Here is a 22,118-nt window from a genome sequence, read left to right as displayed (position 1 = left end):
AAGGGAGATTGTAGGAGACGTAATCACAAAGCTTTAAAATCCACAAAAATTATGAAATCTGAGAAAAGGATGGTAACCCTAACCATTAAAATCTTTGTGACTGTGACTTCCATAGTAATGGACAGTATCATAGGAAAAAATATGGGATTTTCCAGAGGAAATTTGGAACACAGATATTAGAAGATGGTGGCTCTATGGAAAAAAAAATAGATGGACAATCAATAGGAATATTGCCAAATACTTAAGATCAATAAAAATAGGCAAAAAGAAGAAATAACTAGTTGCAGATGGCCATGCCAATTATAAAAATTAGTTAATTTTTTTAAGTTTTTTATAATTTTATAATATTTTTATAATTTCCATGGTTGTAAACAATATCCCATGGTAATTCCCTCCCTCCCTCCCCCACTTGCCCCTTTGAAACTCTACTCTCCATTATATCTCCTCCCCCTCTCATTCAGTCTCTTTTATTTTGATGTCATCATCTTTTCCTCCTATTATGATGGTCTTGTGTGCGTAGAGTCAGACACTGTGAGGTCATGGATATCCAGGCCATTTTTTGTTTGGAGGAGCACATTGTAAGGAGTCCTATCCTTCCTTTGGCTCTTACATTCTTTCTGCCATCTCTTCTGCAATGGACCCTGAGCCTTGGAAGGTATGATAGAGATATGGCAGTGCTGAGCACTCCTCTGTCACTTCTTCTAAGCACCGTGATGCCTTCTGAGTCATCCCAAGGTCACTGCCATCTGAAAAGTGAAAGTTATCTAATGAAAAACTGATAGGAGCATTAATATATGGGTATGAACATTAAGAGAAGTGCTTACTGGGCAGTTTGATGAGCATAGTATATACATTTAGCCAGACAGCAGCAGATGTTCTACCCCTGGGGCTCATAACTACCCCTTTTGTAAGTTTTCAGTATCAGGGATGTATTCCCTCTCATGGAGAAGACCTCCAGTCAAGTTAGAGGGCAGTTGGTTTCCCCAAAACAGACATGCCACTATTGTACCCATTGGCTCATTTGGCCTGTTTGTCCAAATACAAGTCTTGCAATGTCCACTGTGGAGTATCTCCACTGGTGATTTCTCTCTCCCCCATTGAGCTGCAGTATGGTGTTTTTCAGCTTTCTGTCAGCTGGTCTACATAGAGGAGGTTCTCAACTCAGTTCCAGCAGGATTTCTCAGTGATATTGCAGCCCAAGTATGTGAAGTATTCGGCAATAGGGTATTACCATTTCTTCTTGGTGGGAAACCAAAGGCCTTGGCAATGGCCTGTAATGTTTGTGGGCATCAGGGACCTCCCTGGCCAACAACTCACGGGAAGGTATCCCATCCCTGGAACTGAAAAATTTCTAGTATCAATATATGGCTCCTGTGTATTCCATTGTCCAAAAGAGTAGGTTTCCATATGATTTATTTATATCCTTTTAGGTTTTGTTTAGCCTCCCTCTATCTTTCCTTTACTCAATCTCTTCCACTGACTTCACTTAGGCCTTTTCACCCTGATTAATCTATTCTTATACTTATATATACACAAGATCATCCTATTAAGTGCCCTTCTCCCTTCTTTACTACTTTACTATTCCCTTTATATCTGCTTTCTAGCTTAGTGAGTTATCTTCCTACTCACAGAGAATTCCAATCATCTTTAGCTAGGATACACATATGAGAGAACATGCGACATTTGGCTTTCTGGGCCTGGGTTACCTCACTTAGTATAATTAATTCTTTTTTATTTTCCTAACTTAAACTTATTTTTAATCTTTTAGTGACAGATTCCATAAGTATAGACAATAAAGCATGATAATTCCCTTCCCCCATCTATTACCCTCCTCTCAAATCCACCCTCCATCAAATACCTTTCAACTAGATTCTCTTTTATTTTATTTTATTTGTTTTTTTTTTTTAAATTTAATTTATTAGTTTTCTTTTCAGCAAATACAGGCAGTTTGGTACCATTGTTTGGGCTCATCTATGATATACCCCCTCCCATTGGACCCTCCTTGTTGATGTAAATGGGTTGTGCATTGTGGAGTTAGCCCACAGTTACTGGTATGATAAATGTCTCTGCAAATCATGACCAAACATGTGACTCTGACATTCTTTCCACCCCCTCTTCCGCAAAATTTCCCTGAGACATGTTGGGTTCATTTTTGGTCTGCTTCAGTGCTGAGGTTTTGGGGGCCTCTGAGGCTCTGGCTTTCTGATTTGGTAGGAGTTGATTTTTCTCTGCGTTGGTCTCCTTCCCCTTTGTGCTGGTATCCGGTTCACAGGAAAACATCACCCTTGCTTGTTTCGCCAATTATCCTTAGTTTCAGTTGGGCCCCTTTTGAGGTATGTTGGGGCAGCTCTCGCATTAGGATCTGCATCTATCTGGAAAAGAGAAGCAGATTCTCCTATGGAGAGTAAGTTAGCACCTGGAAAATTGAGATAACACTTACTTTTTTGATAGAGAGTTTGATAGGTGTAGGCCTTCTTGTACCCCATGACTGATGGTAGCTTGATATTGGAGAGTGGGCTTGTGTTTGGGTATGGTTCTGACTTGTTTCCCAGCTCCAGCTATGGGTCTAGTACCACTGAGGGGATCAGTTAGCCAAATTAAGAGCAGTTGGTTCCTCACCATGGCTGTGTGCCACTATTGCACTTGTGTGGGCATTACATCAGGCGATTTGTTGCTAATTAGGTTACACAATGAGTTGCTTGGACACATATTGGTCATTTCCCCCAGTCGCCCATGTAGCACCTTCTGGCACTAGACACGCTGACTGTCTGGGGACTGACTCTCTCTTGACTTCCAGCCATGCCATTCCATTGTACGTGTCAGCTGCGTATGGAGTCTTCAGCAATAGTGTCTTACCACTGGCCTTTGGTGGGTCATCAAGTACTCTGACAGAAGTCTGTCATTGTTTTGGGAAACCTTGTAGGTTTCTCTGATCAAAAGCACATTGTGGATGGTAGCCCCAAGCTGGAAGTGTGGGTTACAGGTCAGTGCCCACTAAGAAATTGAGGAAAAAATAACTAATATACAACAGTTAGAGAAGAGAGAGAATGAGGGGAGAGGGGGGGAGAGGGAGAGAGGAAAGATGTAGAAGATTTAGTTTAGTCTTGATCCTACCCTCTCCAGTGTCTGGTGGTTCAGGTGTTTCCTGTAAGGGTCTAGTGAAGGTTCAGCCATTTGGTCTGTCTTTTAGGAAGTAGAATTTTATGGTACCATTGACATTTGGGTCCAGATTACTGTTTTCCACCCTTCAATGCCTTCCCCGCCCTCCCATCCATCCTATTGTGTAGTCCATGAGGTGCTTGCTGGGTATGTAAGGTATCTTGGGTAGATTCAGGTTAGGTGTTGTAGATGAGTAAGACTATGTGTCGATTTTTTTCTCTGATTGGGTAAGTTCACTGAGAATGATCTGTTCCAGGTTCAACCATTTTTCCTCAAATTTCTTTGTGTCATTTTTTCTTACTACTGTATATAATTCCATTGTGCAGATATACCACATCTTTGTTATCCATTCTTCTAATGATGGACATCAGGGTTCCAACTCTTACCTATTACGAATTGAGCCACTAAAAACATGGTTGAGCAAATCTCTCTGCCCTGTGGTTTGAAGGTTTTAGGATATATGCCCAGTAAGGGTATAACTAGGTCTGTTGGTATTTCTATAGTCAGCTTTTTCAGGGGTCTCCATATTGCTTTCCAAAGTGGTTGTACCATCCTGCATTCCCACCAACAGTGAATGAGTGTCCCTGCTTCACCACATCCTCGCCAGCATTTATTTTCATTTGATTTTTTAAAATTTTTTTTATTTATTTGAGAGCGACACCAAAGAGAGAAAGGCAGATAGAGGGAGAGAGAGAGAATGGGCACGCCAGGGCTTCCAGCCCCTGCAAACGAACTCCAGACGCGTGCGCTCCCTTGTGCATCTGGCTAACGTGGGACCTGGGGAACCGAGCTTCAAACCGGGGTCCTTAGGCTTCACAGGCAAGCGCTTAACCACTAAGCCATCTCTCCAGCCCTCATTTGATTTTTTGATGTTGGCTATCCTTATTGGAGTAAGGTGGAACCTCATAGTTGTTTTAATTTGCATTTCTCTGATGATTAGGGATGATGAACATTTTCTTAAGTGTGTGTTGGCCATTTGTATATCTTCCTCTGTGAAATGCCTGTTCAACTCTGCACCCCATTTTGTGAGTGGGGTATTTGTCTTCATATTGTTTAGACTTTTGAGTTCTTTGTAAATTCTAGAGATAAGGCCTCTATCAGTTGGATAACCGGCAAATATTTTCTCCCATTCTGTGGGTATTCTATTGGCTTCGCTTATTATATCCTTGTCTGTAAAGAAACTCCTCAGCTTCATATGATCCCACTGGTTGAGTGACTGTTTAAGAACTTGAGCTACTGGGGTTTTGTTCGGGAAGTCTTTTTCCATTCCTATATCATGGCAAGTACTTCCTAAATTTTCTTCCAGTACTATTCGAGTTTCTGGTCTTATGTTGAGGTCTTTGATCCATTTGGATTTGAGTGTAGTGCATGGTGAAATGTGTGGATCAAGTTTTAGTTTCCTGCATGGGGTTATCCAGCTTGTCCAGCACCATTTGTTGAAGAAGCTATCTTTGTTCCAGCCTATATTGTTTGGGCCTTTGTCGAATATCAAGAAGTGATAGTTGCTTGAACCAAAATCCGGGTCCTCATGTCTATTCCATTGGTCTATACTCCTGTTTCTATGCCAGTACCATGTTGTCTTTATTACTATGGCTTTGTAGTATAGCTTTAGATCAGGTATGGTGATGCCATCAGAGGTATTTCTTTTGCTGAGGATATGTTTGGATATGCGAGGCCTTCTGCCTTTCCATATGAAATTTGAGATCATTTTTTCTATCTCTGTGAAGAACACTGTAGGGATTTTAATTGGAATTGCATTAAATCTCTATATTGCCTTTGGTAGGATTGTCATCTTCACAATGTTAATTCTGCCTATCCAGGAGCATGGGAGGTCTTTCCATCTTCTCAAGTCCTCCTCAATTTCTTTTTTGAGAGTTTTTGTATTTTCGTTGTGTAGATCTTTTACTTCCTTGGTTAACGTTATTCCGGGGTATTTTATTTTTTTGTTGTTGCAATTGAAAATGGGACTATGTCCTTTATTTCTTTGTCTGTATCTTTTTCTGTAAATGCTACTGATTTTTGTGCATTGATTTTGTATCCTGCTACTTCGCTATAGGAGTTAATCACCTTCAGGAGTTTTGGGATGGAGTGTCTCGGGTCTCTTACATATACAATCATGTCATCAATGAATAGAGCCAACTTAACTTCTTCCTTTCCAAATTGTATCCCTTTTATTTCCTTCTACTGTCTTATTGCTTGGGCTAGGACTTCCAGAACTATATTGAAAAGCAGAGGTGAGAGAGGACATCCCTGTCTTGTTCCTGATCTCAATGGGAACTCCTCCAGTCTCTCTCCATTAAGTATTATTTGGGCCGTTGGAGGTTTGTATATTGCCTTTATTATGTTAAGATGTGAACCAGCCATTCTGATTCTCTCCAATGTTTTGATCATGAAGTGATGTTGTATCTTGTCAAAGGACTTTTCTGCATCTATCGAAATGATCATGTGGTTTTTATGTTTAAGCTTGTTTATGTGGTGAAATACATTGACAGATTTTCATATGTTGAACCACCCTTGTGTTCCTGGGATAAATCCCACTTGGTCAAGGTGGATAATGCTTTTGATGTGTTGTTGGATTCGGTTTGCGAGTATTTTGTTTAGGATCTTTGCATCTATATTCATTAGGGGAATAGGCCGATAGTTTTCTTTTCTTGTGGCATTTCTGCCTGGTTTGGGGATTAGGATGATACTACCTTCATAGAAGGAGTTGGGTAGCTTTCCCTGTTTTTCAATTATGTTGCACAGTTTTAGAAAGATTGGATTGACTTCTTCCATGAACGTTTGATAAAATTCGGCTGCGAATCCACCTGGTCATGGTCTCTTCTTTTTTGGGAGGTTTTTTATTACTTTTTCAATCTCCATGAGTGTGATGGGTTCATTGAGGTGATTAATCTGCTCTGAGTTTAGCTTTGGTAGATGATATACATCCAGGAATTTATCCATCTCCTCCACATTTTCCAGTTTTGTGGAGTAGAGGTTTTTGAAATAAGTCCTGATGATTCTGCCAATTTCACTTATGTCTGTTGTGATCTCTCCTTTTTCATTTTGAATTTTGTTAATTTGGAGTCTCTCCTTTTTTTGCTTGATCAAATTGGCCAGGGCTTTGTCAATCTTGTTTATTTTTTGAAAGAACCAGCTCTTTGTTTTGTCAATTGCCTTAATTGTTTCCTTGGTTTCCAATTCATTAATTTCTGCTCTGATTTTAATTATTTCTTTCCTTCTGGAGCTCTTTGGGTTGGATTTTTCTTGTTTTTCCAATGCCTTTAAGTGGATGGTTAGGCTATTGATTTGGGATCTTTCTGTCTTTTTTTATGAAGGCATTGAGTGCTATGAATTGTCCCCTGAGGACTGCCTTCATTGTGTCCCATAATTTTGGTATGATGTGTTCTCATTGTCATTCAATTCCAGGAATTTTGCAATTTCATATTTTATTTCATCCACTATCCATTTATTGTTTAAGAGTGTGCTATTCAGTTTCCAGTTGCCGTTGGGGTTCCTGTTGGTTTTGTTGTTGTTGTTTTCTAGGAATATAGCATTGTGATCTGATATCATGCAGGGAATTATGTCGATTTTCCTAAATATGTGGAGGCAGTCTTTGTGACCCAGTATATGGTCTATTTTAGAGAATGTTCCATGGACTGCTGAGAAGAATGTGTAGTCTGTGGATTTGGCATGGAAAGTTCTATAGATGTCTGTTAGGTCTAAGTGGTCTATGGTTTTGTTGAACTCTCTTACTTCCCTGTTGAGTTTCTGTTTGGGTGATCTGTCTATTACTGATAATGGTGTGTTAAAGTCCCAACTTATGATGATGTTGGTGGTTATTTCTGTTTTATTGTCAAGTAGGTTTTGTTTTATGAACTGTGGTGCCCCTGTTTTTGGTGCATACAAATTTATGATTGTAATATCCTCTTGATGGATTGTTCCCTTTATAAGTAGGAAGTAGCCTTCTTTGTCTTTTTTGATTGTTTTTGGTTTGAAGTCAACTTTATCTGATATTAATATAGCTACACCTGCTTGTTTGTTATTCCCATTTGCTTGGAATATTGTTTTCCACCCTTTCACCATTAGGAGGTTTCTGTCTTAATGGTAAGGTGGGTTTCTTGAAGGCAGCTGATTGAGGGGTCTAATTTTTGGATCCACCCTGTTAGCGTGTGTCTCTTGATGGGTGAATTAAGGCCATTAATATTTAGGGTGATGACTGTGAGATTTGATTTGATCCCTGCCATGTTGTGGTGGTAGAGGTGTGTTGGCATTTCCATGGAATTTGAAATTTTTTCAGTCTACTCTGGTTTTGGTTGCTGTGATCTGCTTTTGTAGGCATTAGTATTTGGTTATTTGTTTCTTCTCTGTGGAGAATTTCTGGGAATACTTTCTGTAGGTTTGGTTTTGTGTTCATATAATTATAAAGCTGAGTTTTGTCGTGGAAAGCTTTCCTTTCACCATCTATTATAAGGGAGACTTTTGCTGGGTAGAGTAGTTTGGATTGGAAACCATAGTTTCTTAGAGTTTGTAGAGATTCATTCCAGGCCCTTCTAGATTTCAGGGTTTCCATTGAGAAGTCTGAAGTAATTCTGATGGGGTTTCCTTTGAAAGTGGTGTGCTGTTTTTCCCTAGCTGCTTTTAGGATTTTTACATTGGTGTCAATGTTTAGAGTCTTAATGATAATATGTGTTGGGGAGTTTCTCCTTTGGTCTTGTTGATTAGGAGTTCTGTTTGCTTCTTGTATCTTGATTGGCCTTTCTTTTAAGAGACAGGGGAAGTTTTCTTCAATTATTGTGTTAAATAAGTTCTCCATGCCTTTGGTCTGAAATTTTTCTCCTTCTGGTATTCCAATGATTCTGATATTAGGACGTTTAAGTCTATCCTACAATTCCTTCATGTTCTGTTCACACGAACTTTTGAACTTACTGAAATTTTTGGACTCTTGAACTGTTTCTTCCATCCTTTCTTCCAGATCAGAGTTTCTGTCTTCCACTTTGCTGACTCTATTCTTGAGAGCATCTAGTGAGTTTTGGACTTGTTCAATTAAGTTTACATTTTCTACTACTTTCCTATGTATCACTTCCATCGCTCTGTCTAGCTCCCTTTTCACCTCATTTTCTGATTTTCTTGATGATTCTTGGAAATCATCCTTGCATTTCTTTATGTTTTCATTTAGTGTGGCCAGCTGATTTTTAAGGTCCTCTTTGTTTTCACTCTCCCTCAATTCTCTTAGCTCTCTTTGAATTCCTTCCAGTGTCTTATCATATTGCTCTAGCTTAGTGATGGTAGCATTGACACAATTATCTGTCCTTTGTAGCTTTCCTGCAAGTTCTAGCAGTAGGTTGATCAGGGTTGCATTGCTCATAGCCTCCACTTGATGTTCTGATCCTAAACACTCTTCTATGTTTTGGTTAGATGTAATCCTTATTGGACTGGGTGATCTGTCTGGATTTTCTTGCGTTTTATTTTTCATGTTATTTCTTTTGTGCTGTGGTCTACCCATGTCAGTGTATGGGCAGGTAGGTGGGTGGAGTAGCCTGGGATCTAGCTCAATGAGAATCCAAGTCAGCCTGGGGCAGTTGCAAGCAGCCTGGGTTTTTGCTTTCTCTTGCCAAAGCCGCCTATCTATTGCCTGACAGGGGTGCCAAAGTTGCCTCAAATCTCACCCAGTAATGCACCAAAGGTACTTGCCTTTGAGTTTGAAAGGGGACTGAGGTAACAAGCCCTGAAGCTGCCCAAACTCTGGCTGGGACCACTGGGACCTGCAAACAGTCTGGAATCTCCTGCCTCAGGGGAGTGGGGGATGGGTGGCAATGGACAGGTAGGGGATGGCACCTGAGCTGGTGCTAGTGACTCAGTGTGGACTTGTGTTGCCCTTGCTGTGGGACTGGGCCCGCTGCATGTGCAATTGTAGTGCAGAAGCAGCTGATGCGGGCACAGGATCAGGACACAGCAAAGGCTGGACGGCGGGCAAGCGATGGGAGCACAGCAGCAGTGGGTATGGCAGTCACCTAATCACGGCAGAGGTGGCCCCTGCGGGCGTGCGAACCGAGCACAGCATGGCTGCCAATGCGCACGATCAGAGCACAAAGGCACACGGCCACGCGTCAGTGCAGCGGGCTGGCGGGTGCGCGATGGGCTGGTGGGCACGCGATGGCCTGGTGGGCACGCGATGGGAGCACAGCAGCACGGCACGGGGCGTGGGGCGCAGGGCATGGCGGCTGGATATGTAGGGGTAGACTACCCACCTTAGGGGGATGCGTGCTTTCCTGTTTTTCCCCACTCTGTGCCCTCCCACTGGCAAGAAGACCCTGATAACCCTTAATTTCATGCCTTTCTTTCCCGGGTATCTGCAGCGCAGCTAGGCGGTTGCATCTTGGCCAGAAGTCTCACTTTTATTTTAATATCATCATTTTTTCTTTCTGTTTAAAGGTCTTAGACATGTGTGGTGGTGCATGCTTCTAATTTCAGCACTCAGGAAGTAGAGGTTCGAGGCCACCCTGAGACTCCATAGTGAATTCCAGGTCAGCCTGGGCTAGAGTAAGACCATACCTTGAAAAACTGAAAAAAAGGGTGCAGGGGGCATGTGTAGGTAGTGCTAGGCACTGTGAGGGATAAATATTAAGACCACCATGTGTCCTGAACTTTTTTTTTATTATTTAGATTTTTTTTAATTTTTATTAACATTTTCCATGATTATAAAAAAATATCCCATGGTAATTTCCTCCCCTCTACCCCCACACTTTCCCCTTTGAAATTCTATTCTCCATCATATTACCTCCCCATTACAATCATTGTAAATACATATATACAATATCAACATATTAAATACTCTCCTCCCTTCCTTTCTCTTCCCTTTATGTCCCCCTTTTAACTTACTGGCCTCTGCTACCAAGTATTTTCCTTTTCACGCAGAAGCCCAATCATCTGTAGCTAGGATCCACATATGAGAGAGAACATGTGGCGCTTGGCTTTCTGGGCCTGGGTTACCTCACTTATTATAATCCTTTCCAGGTCAATCAATTTTCCTGCAAATGTCATAACTTCATTGTCTTTACTGCTGAGTAGAACTCCATTGTATAAATGTGCCACATCTTCATTATCCACTCATCATTTGAGGGACATCTAGGATGGTTCCATTTCCCAGCTATTATAAATTGAGCAGCAATAAACATGGTAAAGCATGTACTTCTAAGGAAATGAGATGAGTCCTTTGGATATATGCCTAGGAGTGCTATAGCTGGGTCATATGGTAGAATTGTCTTTAGCTATTTTAGGAACCTCCACACTGTTTTCCACAATGGCTGGACCAGATTGCATTCCCACCAGAAGTGTAGAAGGGTTGCTGTTTTCCCACATCCCCGCCAACATTTATCATCATTTATTTTCCTGATGGTAGCCAATCTGACAGGAGTGAGATGGAATCTCAAAGTAGTTTTAATCTGCATTTTCCTGATGACTAGTGATGTAGAACATTTTTTAGATGCTTATATGCCTTTCCTATTTCTTCCTTTGAGAATACTATATTTAGCTCCATAGACCATTTTTTGATTGGCTTGTTTGATTCCTTATTATTTAACTTTTTGAGTTCTTTGCATATCCTAGATATTAATCCTCTATCAGATATATAGCTGACAAAGATATTTTCCCATTTTGTAGGTTGCCTCTTTGCTTTTTTCACTGTGTTCTTTTTGGTGCAAAATCTTTGTAATTTCATTAGGTCCCAGTGATTAATCTGTGGTTTTATTGCCTGAGCAATTGGGGTTGTATTCAGAGAGTCTTTGCCAAGACCAATATGTTGGAGGGTTTCCCCTACTTTTTCCTCCAGCAGTTTCAGAGTTTCCGGTCTGATGTTAAGGTCTTTAATCCATTTGGACTTCATTCATTTGCATGGTGAGAGAGAAGAATCTATTTTCATCCTTCTGCAGATATATATCCAGTTTTCAACACACCATTTGCTGAAGAGGCTGTCTCTTCTCCAATGGGTATTTTTGGCTTTTTTCTCGAATATCAGGTGGCTATAGCTACTTGGGCTAACATCTGGGGCCTCTATTCTGTTCCACTCATCTACATGTCTGTTTTTGTGCCAGTACCATGCTGTTTTTGTTACTATGGTGCTGTAGTATAGGTTAAAATCAGGTATGTTGATAACACCAGCTTTATTTTTGTTGCTCAGTATTATTTTAGATGTTCAAGGTTTTTTGTGATTCCAAATGAATTTTTGGATTGTTTATTCTATTTCCATGAAGAAAGCCTTTGGAATTTTGATAGGGATTGCATTAAATGTGTAGATTGCTTTAGGTAGGATTGCCATTTTCACAGTATTGATTCTTCCAATCCAGGAACAAGGGATGTTCCTCCCCTTTCTAATGTCTTCTATAATTTCTCGCATGAGTGTTTTAAAGTTCTCATTGTAGAGATTCTTTTCTTCCTTGGTTAGGTTTATTCCAAGGTACTTTATTTTCTTTGAAGCAATTGTGAATGGGAGTGATTCTCTGATTTCCTCCTCTGTGTGTTTGTTGTTAACATATATGAAGGCTACTGATTTCTGTGTATTTATTTTGTATCCTGCTACATGGCTGTAGGTTTTGATCAGCTCTAACAGTTTGCTAGTAGAGTCTTCAGGGTCCTTTATGTATAGAATCATATCATCTGCAAATAATGATAACTTGATCTGTTTCTTTCCAATTTGTATCCCTTTTTTGTGTGTCTCTTACCTTATTGCTATGGCTAAGACTTCCAAAACTATATTAAATAAAAGTGGGAACAGTGGACACCCTTGTCTTGTTCCTGATTTTAGTGGAAAACCTTCCAGTTTTTCCCCATTTAGTAATATGTTGGCTGTAGGCTTATCATAAATAGCCTTTATTAAATTGAGATATGTTTCTTATATTCCCATTCTCTGTAGGACTTTTATCATGAAGGGATGTTTAATTTTGTCAATTGCTTTCTCTGTGTCTAGTGAGATGATCATGTGATTTTTGTCCTTCAACCCATTTATGTAATGTACTACATTTATAGATTTGCGTATTTTGAACCATCCTTGCATCTCTAGGATAATGCCTACTTGGTCAGGGTGAATAATCTTTTGATATACTCTTGTATTTTGTTTGCCAATATTTTGTTGAGAATTTTTGCATCTATGTTCATGAGGGAGATTGGTCTGTAATTTTCTTTTTTTGTTCTATGTTTGCCTGGCTTTGGTATCAGGGTGATGCTGGCCTCATAGAAGGAGTTTGGTACAATTCCTTCTTTTTCTATTTCCTGGAAAAGCTTAAGAAGCAATGCTGTTAGCTCTTCCTTAAAGGTCTGGCAAAATTCAGCAGTGAATCCATCCGAGCCTGGGTTTTTTTTTAGTAGGGCGATTATTGATAACTGTTCGGATCTCCATGTTTGTTATAGGTCTATTTAAATTATTAATCTCATTTGATTTAATTTAGGTAGGTCATATAAATCAAGGAATCCATCCATTTCTTTCAGTTTTCATACTTTGTGGAGTATATGCTTTTATAGTATGTCCCTACGACTTTTTGATTTCTCTGGAATCTGTTGTGATGTTACCTTGTTCATTGCTGATTTTATTAATTTGTGTCTCTTCTCTCTTTTGGTCAGATTTGCTAAGGGTTTATCAATCTTGTTTATCCTTGCAAAGAACCTACTCTTTGTTTCATTAATTCTTTGGATTGTTTATTTTGTTTCTGTTTCATTAATTTCTGCCCTAATCTTTATTATTTCTTCCCATCTACTGATAATTTGTTTGCCTTGTTCTTCTTTTTCCGAGGCTTTCAGGTGAAGCATTAGGATGTTTACTTGCGACCTTTCTAATTTCTTAATATAGGCACTTAAGGCTATAAATTTACCTCTTACAACTGCCTTCCATGTGTCCCAGAGATTTTGGTATGTTGTGTTCTCCTTATCATTTGACTCTATAAATTTTTTGATTTCCTTCTTGATTTCTTCATTGACCCATTCATCATTTAGTAGTGTATTGTTTACTTTCCATGATTTTGTGTATGCTCTATAGCCTTTCTTGCTACTGATTTGTAGTTTAATTCCATTGTGGTCAGATAGAAGGCAAGGAATTATTTCAATTTTCCTGATTTTGGTAAGATTTGCTTTGTGTCCTAATACATGGTCTATTTTAGAGAATCTTCCATGTGCTGCTGAAAAGAATGTATATTCTATCGCATTTTGATGAAATGTCCTGTATATATCTGTTAGGTCCATTCTTTCTATGACCTCATTTAGTCCAGATGCCTCTCTGCTTATTTTTTCCTGGGATGACCTGTCAATTGATGAGAGTGGGGTGTTAAAGTCACCCACCACCACTGTGTTTTGTGTTATCTGTGACCTTAGTTCTAATAGTGTTTGTTTGACGAATTTGGGAGCCCCCATGTTAGGTGCATATATGTTTAGGATTGTAATGTCCTCCTGTTGGAGTGTGCCCTTAATCAATATAAAGTGACCTTCCTTATCTTTCTTGACTAATGTTGGACTGAAGTCTACCTTGTCAGATATTAGGATAGCAACCCCTGCTTGTTTTCTAGGCCCATTTGCTTGAAACACCATCTTCCAGCCTTTCACCCTAAGATAATGTCTATCCTTTGTAGAAAGGTGAGTTTCATGGAGACAACAAATTGTTGGATCCTGCTTTTTAACCCAGTCTGCAAACCTATGTCTTTTCGTTGGGGTGTTGAGGCCATTCACATTAAGATATATTATTGAAAGGTGTGTATTTATGTTTGCCATTTTTTTTTTTTTGTTATTGTTGTTCCAGTTCTACCTGTGTTCTCTTCTGTTAACTAGTATTTGAGTTTTGCTTGTTTTTTCTAGGTTCCTTATATGTGTGCTTTTCCTTTTCTTCAGCATGGAGGATACTATCAAGTATTTTCTGTAGAGCTGGTTTTGTCTTCAAATACTCCTTTAACCTGCTTTTGTAATGGAATGTCCTTATTTCTCTGTCTATTTGAATGGATAACTTTGCAGGATAAAATAACCTTGGTTGACAGTTGTTATCTTTCAGAACTTAGAATATATCACTCCAAGCCCTTCTGGCTTTTAAAGTTTATGTTGAATAATCTGCTGTAATCCTTATGGGCTTGCTTTTGTAGGTAACTTTATTTTTCTCTCTAACTGCTTTCAATATTTTTTCTTTGGTGTGTGTGCTTGGAAGTTTGATTATAATATGGCAAGGAGAGGTTCTTTCCTGGTTTTGTGTGGCTGGGGTTCTAAAGGCTTCCTGTATCTGCATTGGCACCTCTTTCCCAATTTGGGGGAAATTTTCTTCTATGATTTTGTTGAAGACGCCTACTATGCCTTTGGAGTGGAGTTCTTCTCCTTGTACTATGCCCTGAATTCTTATATTGGATCTTTTCATAGTGTCCCGAATATCTTGAAATTCCCACTCATACTTTTCTATAAGTTTGTCTTTCTCTTTGTTTGACTGTATTAAATTTCCACCTGGTCTTCTAGCTTAGGTATTCTGTCCTCTCCCTCATCCATCCTACTGGTGAGATTTTCTACAGAGTTTTTTATTTCATTAACTGTGTTCTTCATTGCTAGTAATTCTGACTGGTTTTTCTTTATTAATTCTATTTCCTTATTTATGTCTTGTATTGCCTTCTTTATTTCATTAAATTGGTGTCCTGCGTCTTCTTTGATTCCTTTGATGTGTTCTTTGACCTCTTTGAACATATTTATAATCATTCTTTTGAACTCTTTCTCAGGCATTTCCTCTAATTCGTTCTCACTGGAGGACATTTCTGATGCATTAACTTTTAGGTGGATTTATATCATCTTGCTTTTTAGTGTTTCTGGTGTTATAATGTATATATGTTTGCATCTTGGATTAAGTTAATGCTTGAATTTTCTAGCTAGCAGGGTATTCTTAGCTGTATCAATTGATTTGATGTTATATATTTTCAGGGTAGGAGCTTAAGGCGTTAGCTGTGGCTCTTAAGACTCTCAGTGTATTTACAAAGCTGTTCCTAGGGGTTGAGTTTCCCTGCTATGGGAGTATTCAAGCAGGCTGAGTGGAATAAAATATGGGTAGATTCTAAAATTTAACTAAACACTGCACACATTCAATCAAAGACAGCCCCAAGTATGTATGCAAGAGTAGTTATTATAATGACCAGATCCTCTATCAACAAAGGGGTTAAGATTCCTGGTGTGTTGAAGGATCCAAGTCAGCTTGCGACCAAGTGAGACCCTTCCCTGGTGCAATCCCAGTTACCTTGGATGATTTTGGTCTCAGTCAAGTTTCTGCCTGGGTCGTTGGGCTGCTGTTCTGATTTCTGGAGCTGGGCACTGGCTTTTCCTAGGGGCAAACCGAGCCTAGCAAGTGTGGCCCTGCAGATTAGCACCCCTGCTGCTGGAACTGCTGCTGCTAAAGCTGCCACCACTGGGTCTGTAGCCGCTGCTGCTGAAGCAGCTGCTGGACCCACCGCTGCTGCTGCCTCTGCTGCTTCTGTAGCTGCCACTGCTGGAGTCCCCACTGCTGCTGAAGCTGCTGCTGCTGGGTCCTCTGCCATTGCAGCCACTGAAGCTGCTGCTGCAGGATCTGCTGCTGCTGTTGCTCCTGGACCTGCTGCTGCTCGGTCTGCCCCTCTGCCGTGACTGTAGCTGCTGTTACCAGTCCCGGAGCCACTGATGTTGCTGCTGAACTCTGCTCCTGCTTGGGTCTTGTTGGCAGGCCAGGTCCCAGGACTGCTGCTCTGTTTGCTGCTGGAGCTGGGCTCAGGGGGTGGGGGAGGGGAGGGAGCCGCAGCTACTCTGGTTCTCTCGCTGTTGCATGTGTTCTTCTACCTCGTGGTCTGCTACTCCATTGCTCACTGCCGCTCTCCCTTCATGTTTCCTGAGTTGCAGAGAGTGCCGGTGTGAGGGGAAGCTCACACACCTGGCTTTCCCTGTGGCTGGAGCCTAGTCTGACTGCTTTCTGTTGCTCTGCCGCTGCCGCGGTTGGCGGAGCTGCCGAAGCCGCTTTTGTTGGCCTGTGCAGGCTCTGGATGCTCTGAGTCTCTTCTACTTCTCCACTGCTGCTTCAATTTCCTATGCACCTCACTTTTTAGTAAAAGTGTATATTTCGCTGAGTTTTTTGGTCGTTTTTCCCCCCTTGGCTGCTTTGGCGTGGTACCTACGCCACCATCTTAACCGGAAGTCTATTAATTAGTTTTGTATTCAGCAAATACAGTCAGTTTGGTAGCATTATTAGGCTTATCCGTGACCTAACCCCTCTTCTTGGCCCCTCCTTGTTGAGGTATATAGGTCATGCATTGTGGAGTTAGCCCACAGTTATGGGGAAGATAAATGTCTCTGCATATCATGACCCAACATATGGCTCTGACATTCTTTCCACCCCCTCATCCACAAAATTTCCCTGAGCCATGTGGGGTTCATTTTTGGTTTGCTTCAGTGATGAGGTGTTGGGGGCCTCTGAGGCTTTGGCTCTCTGATTTGGTAGAAGTTGATTTTTCTCTGTGTTTGTCTCCTTCCCCCTTGTGCTGGTATCCATTTCATCAGGAAAACAGCACCCTTGCTTGTTTTGCCAAATTGTCTTAGCTTCAGCAGGGGACCTTTTGAAGTATGATGGGGTGGCTCTCTCCTTAGGGTCTACTTCTATCTGAAACAGAGAAGCAGATTCTCAGTGGAGAGTAAGTTAGCACCAGGACAGATGAGATAACCCTTAATTTTTTTGATAGAGAATTTAATAGGTGTGTGCCCTCTTGTAGCCCATAATTGATGGTAGCATGATATTGGAGAGTGGGCTAATGTTTGGATATGGTTCTGACTTGTTTAACAGCTCCAGCTATGGGTTCCATACCACTGAGGGAATCAGTTAGCCAAATCAAGAGCAGTTGGTTCCCCACCATGGCTGTGTGCCACTATTGCATGTGTGTGGTCATCACACTAGGTTATTTGCTGCTAAGTAGGTTAGACCATGAGTTGCTTGGACAGATATTGGTCATTTTCCCCAGTCACCCATATAACACCCTCTGGCACTAGACGTGCTGGCTGCCTGGGGACTGAGTCTGTTCTAACTTCCAGCCATGCTATTCCATTTTACAAGCCAACCACATAAGGTGTCTTCAGCAGTAGGTTCTTACCACTAACCTTTGGTGGGTCATCAAGTACTCTGACAGAAATCTGTCTACTTTTAGGAAACCTTGTAGTTTTCTCTGATCAAAAGCTCATTGTGGATGATAGCCACATGCTGGTACTAGGAGTTACAGGTCTTTGCCCACTAAGCAAAGGAGGAAAAAGATAACTAATATATAAGAGTTAGAGAGAACAGAGAAAGAGAGAGGGAGAGGGAGAGGAAGGGAGGGAAGATGTAGAAGATTAAGGTTAGATATAATTATAAACAGTCCTACCCATCTTTTGGCTCTTACATTCTTTCCACCACCTGTTCCTAAACTTAGATTTTATGATTTGGAAAGACTGAAAAGATAAACTAAACTTTACAATGAATGGTTCTACTCTACAGCTCCATGACAAATAAATGCCTTGATAATTTTCCCAGGGATCAACAAAGTTATAAGATTCTAGGTTATTTCCAAATAGTTTAGAGTAGTAAGTCTATCTCCATGACTGCAATATGTAAAGTGTAATACTTCCTTTTCTCATTGTGGTGATGAAATACATAAGAAGAAATAACTAACGCAGCATAATTTTAATTTGGTTCGTGTTTTGAGATGATACAGTCCATCGTGGTAGGGAGGGCACGGAGGCTGGAGCACCAGATGGCTGATCACACTGTGTCCACAGTTAGGAAGCAGAGAAAAGAGAATACTGGTGAGCTCTTGAGATAGATGTCTCAGCTGCTAAGAACAGTTGCTGCTTAAGCATGACAGCCTGGGAGGCCATGAGACAGAGAGTTTGCATACCACAGAACCCAGGTTAAAAAAAAACTACGCGCGGTCATGATCATCTCTACTCCAGTCCTTTGAGGTCAGAGACTACAGAATCACTAGGGATTTCTGACCTAATACAACAGCTCCAGGTTGACAGAGAAGAGAGAGAGAGAGAAATCTTTCAATGAAGAATGTGTTTGAGAGACAGAGAACGGTATCTGAAGTACTCCTCTGGCTACCATGTGACAGTAAACAGTGTAAGCATCAGCATACACTCATCACTCATACATGTATCACATCACCCCACGTATACTCTAAACACACACACACACACACACACACACACACACACACACACATAATATAGAACATGCTACATCACAAATAATCTGCACACATACACAGAGGGGAATAAAACAAAAGAAAAATGAATTCTAGTACCGAACTGATTTTCTCCTTTTCCCCTTTTTGTTCAGTCCAAGCCTCCTGTCCATGTGATCATACTGCTCACATTTAAGGGATATATTTTTCCAGAATTAATCCAACATGGATTTTATGTGAAATACAAGTATAAATGTGTGTTCTGTAATTTGGTATCCCTACTAGTTGGATCACTATGGGTACTCTGTTACAAGTGGGAACTTTCAAAGTAGTAATTGGAATACTGATAAAATTCTATTTAACCATTAGCCCACTGGCTTTACAGACTCCCCAGCAACCATTTCTCTAATATCAAGGCGTTACTTGAAATTGATATACATGGTAGTCAGAGTTACATGAATATTAGATCACTTACCTGGGGAGTAGAATGTATCATAGAAGTGAAGACTAATTTTCAGTAATGGAATTGGCTGAAAAAGCTCTGATCTGCCCACAACAGTGTATCCCAAAATAGTACTGGGCCTGGATAGATAACACAGTGGCTAAACTTGCTTTCTGAACAAGCATAAGACCCTGTGAGAGCCTGACTCTGTCAGAGTTCAAATCTCCAAAATCCATGTAAACTGCTGGGAATGGCCCTAGTCCCTCAACAGGGAGCAGAGATCAGGGAATTGGCCAGGCGGACAAAATGCAGCAAGCACTGGTATCAGTAAGATATTCTGAGTCGAAGAGCAATGGATCAGGACATCTGATATTCTGCTCTAGCCACCTCAGGTGTGTGCTCTCCACCACAGATGAACACATGGGGCTCTGTAAAGGCACATGCTAGTAGTATATACACAACATACACTCAAACAGTACACACACACAAACACACACCATATTACATACACATATACACAATTTAAAAGATTCTATACTTACAGTTAACCTAAATAAGATATTCAATGAACTTATATGCTGTGATCACTCAAAGTGATTTTTTTTTTATTAATTAGTTTTGTATTCAGAAAATACAGTCAGTTTGGTACCATTATGAGGTTCATCTGTGACCTACGCTCTCCCCTTGGCCCCTCCTTGTTGAGGTATATGGGCCATGCATTGTGGAGTTAGCCCACAGTTATGAGTAGGATAAATGTCTCTGCATATCATGACCCAACATGTGGCTCGACATTCTTTCCTTCCCCTCTTCCACAAGATTTTCCTGAGCCATGATGGGTTCATTTTTGGTCTGCTTCAGTGATGAGGTGTTGCAGCCTCTGGGTCTCTGGCCCTCTGATTTGGTAGGAGTTCATTTTTCTCTGTGTTGATCTCCTTCACTCTTGTGCTGGCACCTGGTTCACCAGGAAAACAGTGCCCTTGCTTGTTTTGCCAATTTTTTACTCAAAGTCATCTTGCCTCTACATACCAGTAATGAATATTTATAAAAGAAAATTAACAAAATAATATCATTATAGCATGAAAAAATGAACTGACTGGGAATAAATTTAGGCAAAGATGTGAATGATTTGTAAACTGACAACAACAGAGCATCACTGAAAGAAATGAGATAAAACTTAAAGACATGAAAAGATAGCCTGCATAATTTGAAAGAATTATTACTGCAAAGATGAAATTTCACAGTGATTTACAGATTCAGTAAAATCCCTAAAATATCCAATAGCCATTTATATAGAAGTAGAAAAACCAAACAGGAACATAAGGAATTGTGGGAGTTATTACATAGCCAAAACAATCTTAATAAGAAAAACACAGTTGTGGACTAGAGGGATGGCTTAGTGGTTAAATCACTTGCCTATGAAGCCTAAGGACCCAGGTTTTATTCCTCAGTACCCATGCAAAGTTAGATGCACAAGGTAGGATATGTGTCTAGAGTTTGTTTGCAGTAGCTAGAGTCTCCAGCATGCCCTTTTCTCTCTCTCTCTCTCTCTCTCTCTCTTTCAAATAAATAAATAATTTTAAAAGTTTTAAAAAGTGAAAAACACAGCATTAATAATTACATTAAAGTGTCCAGACTTATGCTCTTAGTATAAGAATGTACATATACAGCAATAGGATAAAAATAAACTAAGTTTAGGAATAAACTCCTATATTAGATATTGTATCACTAAGATTTGCATTTGATATTTTAGTCTTTAAGACTGTTCACTGTGATTTTATTTGTAAATGGAGTCACTGAAAATATGATTAGATACAATGAGGTCATATGAGACTAAATCTACCCTCACTGACACCTTCTAATACAACCATGTGAAAATGCAGACACTTAGGGGACCACCATGAGTTGATGAAGCCATGATTAGAGTTATGTACCTTTAGCAAAGATGCCTGTGATATTCAGAATAATACCAGACAGTAAGAAGATTCAATATATTTCATCTAAATATGTTAGAAGAAGCATGGTTCTGACAATGTGTTGATTGTAGTCCTCTAGCTTTAAAACCACGAAGAAATACATGTTGCTATATTGTCCTGTGATTCTACCCTATGTATATGCCCAAAATGAAGTAGGCACTCAAATAGATAAGTGTGTATGTGCGATTATGTGGCACTACTAATAGCATTCAAAATGAAAAATAGCTCAAATGCCCATCAACCAACGCCTACCAAATCAGACAGCCAAAGCCCCAGGGGCCCCCAATGCCTCATCACTGAAGCAGACCAAAAATGAACCCAACGTAGCTCAGGGAAATTTTGCGGAAGAGGGGGTGGGTTTAGAAATTATGTTAGACACTTCCAGTCATAAAGGATATATAGGTGACAGATATTGTCAACTTTTAATGCATCAGAGATTCAAGTGTAGCGATTCTTCTCACGTGTGTACTGAATTTGATAATGTAGCCCCTGTAACTACTAGATGAACTCTGGAAAATGACTACATAATAGAATAGACTTGATTACTTAGAAGACTCAGCTTCAGCTGAATGTGATATTTTCATGAGAACAGATATAAGACATATAAAGTGATTTAGCAAATGTATTATTTTTCATTCAAATTAAAAAAAAGATCAGAAACCATTTGAATTCATGTGAGAGAATAATATTTATAAGCAAGTCTCAGCACAATGTTTAACCTTCTGCCTTGTGCCACAATATATTATTAAAAGATCAGACCACCTGCACATCGCAAAGAACATCGCACTGTTCAGTTAGTCCAATAGCATCATGCAGAGTTGGCAAGATGAGAAAGAAAGGGTAATATTCTGGAAGCCTTCAGAAGAGCTATACATTTCAGAGGTGGAAAATGTGCACAACAAACATTAACATGGAACACCTTACTGAAACTTAAGGAGAACTAATAGAACTTTCTATAGTATTCTATTCAAAGTGGAAGAACAACTGATACAGCTTTCATTTTCTATTATAATAAAGTCCCCATAGATCCCCTTGGGTGTTCAGACAAAACATCCACACTTATGACTAATTACTAAAGAACATGAAAGACTGTCAGAATTCCTGTGTATAAAAGGATAGGGTAGCAAGTCTGGGCCACAGGGCCATCAGTGTTGCCTCTCAGGCTGTATGATCCAACTGGGTTCTAGTGATTAAAGTGTCAGGGGTGGGAAAGAAAACAATATGACACTCATGACAGACAGTCTCATGAGAGAGCTGCAATGAATGTTCCTGGGATATGAAGCCAAGCTGTCCACAACAGTTAATTATAAACCCTGAAAGAAATAGGATATTGCTGTGCATTGCTGATCCCATCAGAGACTGAGCATGCAAATATTGTAAGTTAAATCA

This window comes from Jaculus jaculus, chromosome 5, assembly GCF_020740685.1.
Source record: "Jaculus jaculus isolate mJacJac1 chromosome 5, mJacJac1.mat.Y.cur, whole genome shotgun sequence".
NCBI classification, from domain to species: domain Eukaryota; kingdom Metazoa; phylum Chordata; class Mammalia; order Rodentia; family Dipodidae; genus Jaculus; species Jaculus jaculus.
Note: the sequence above shows the minus strand (reverse complement) of the source record.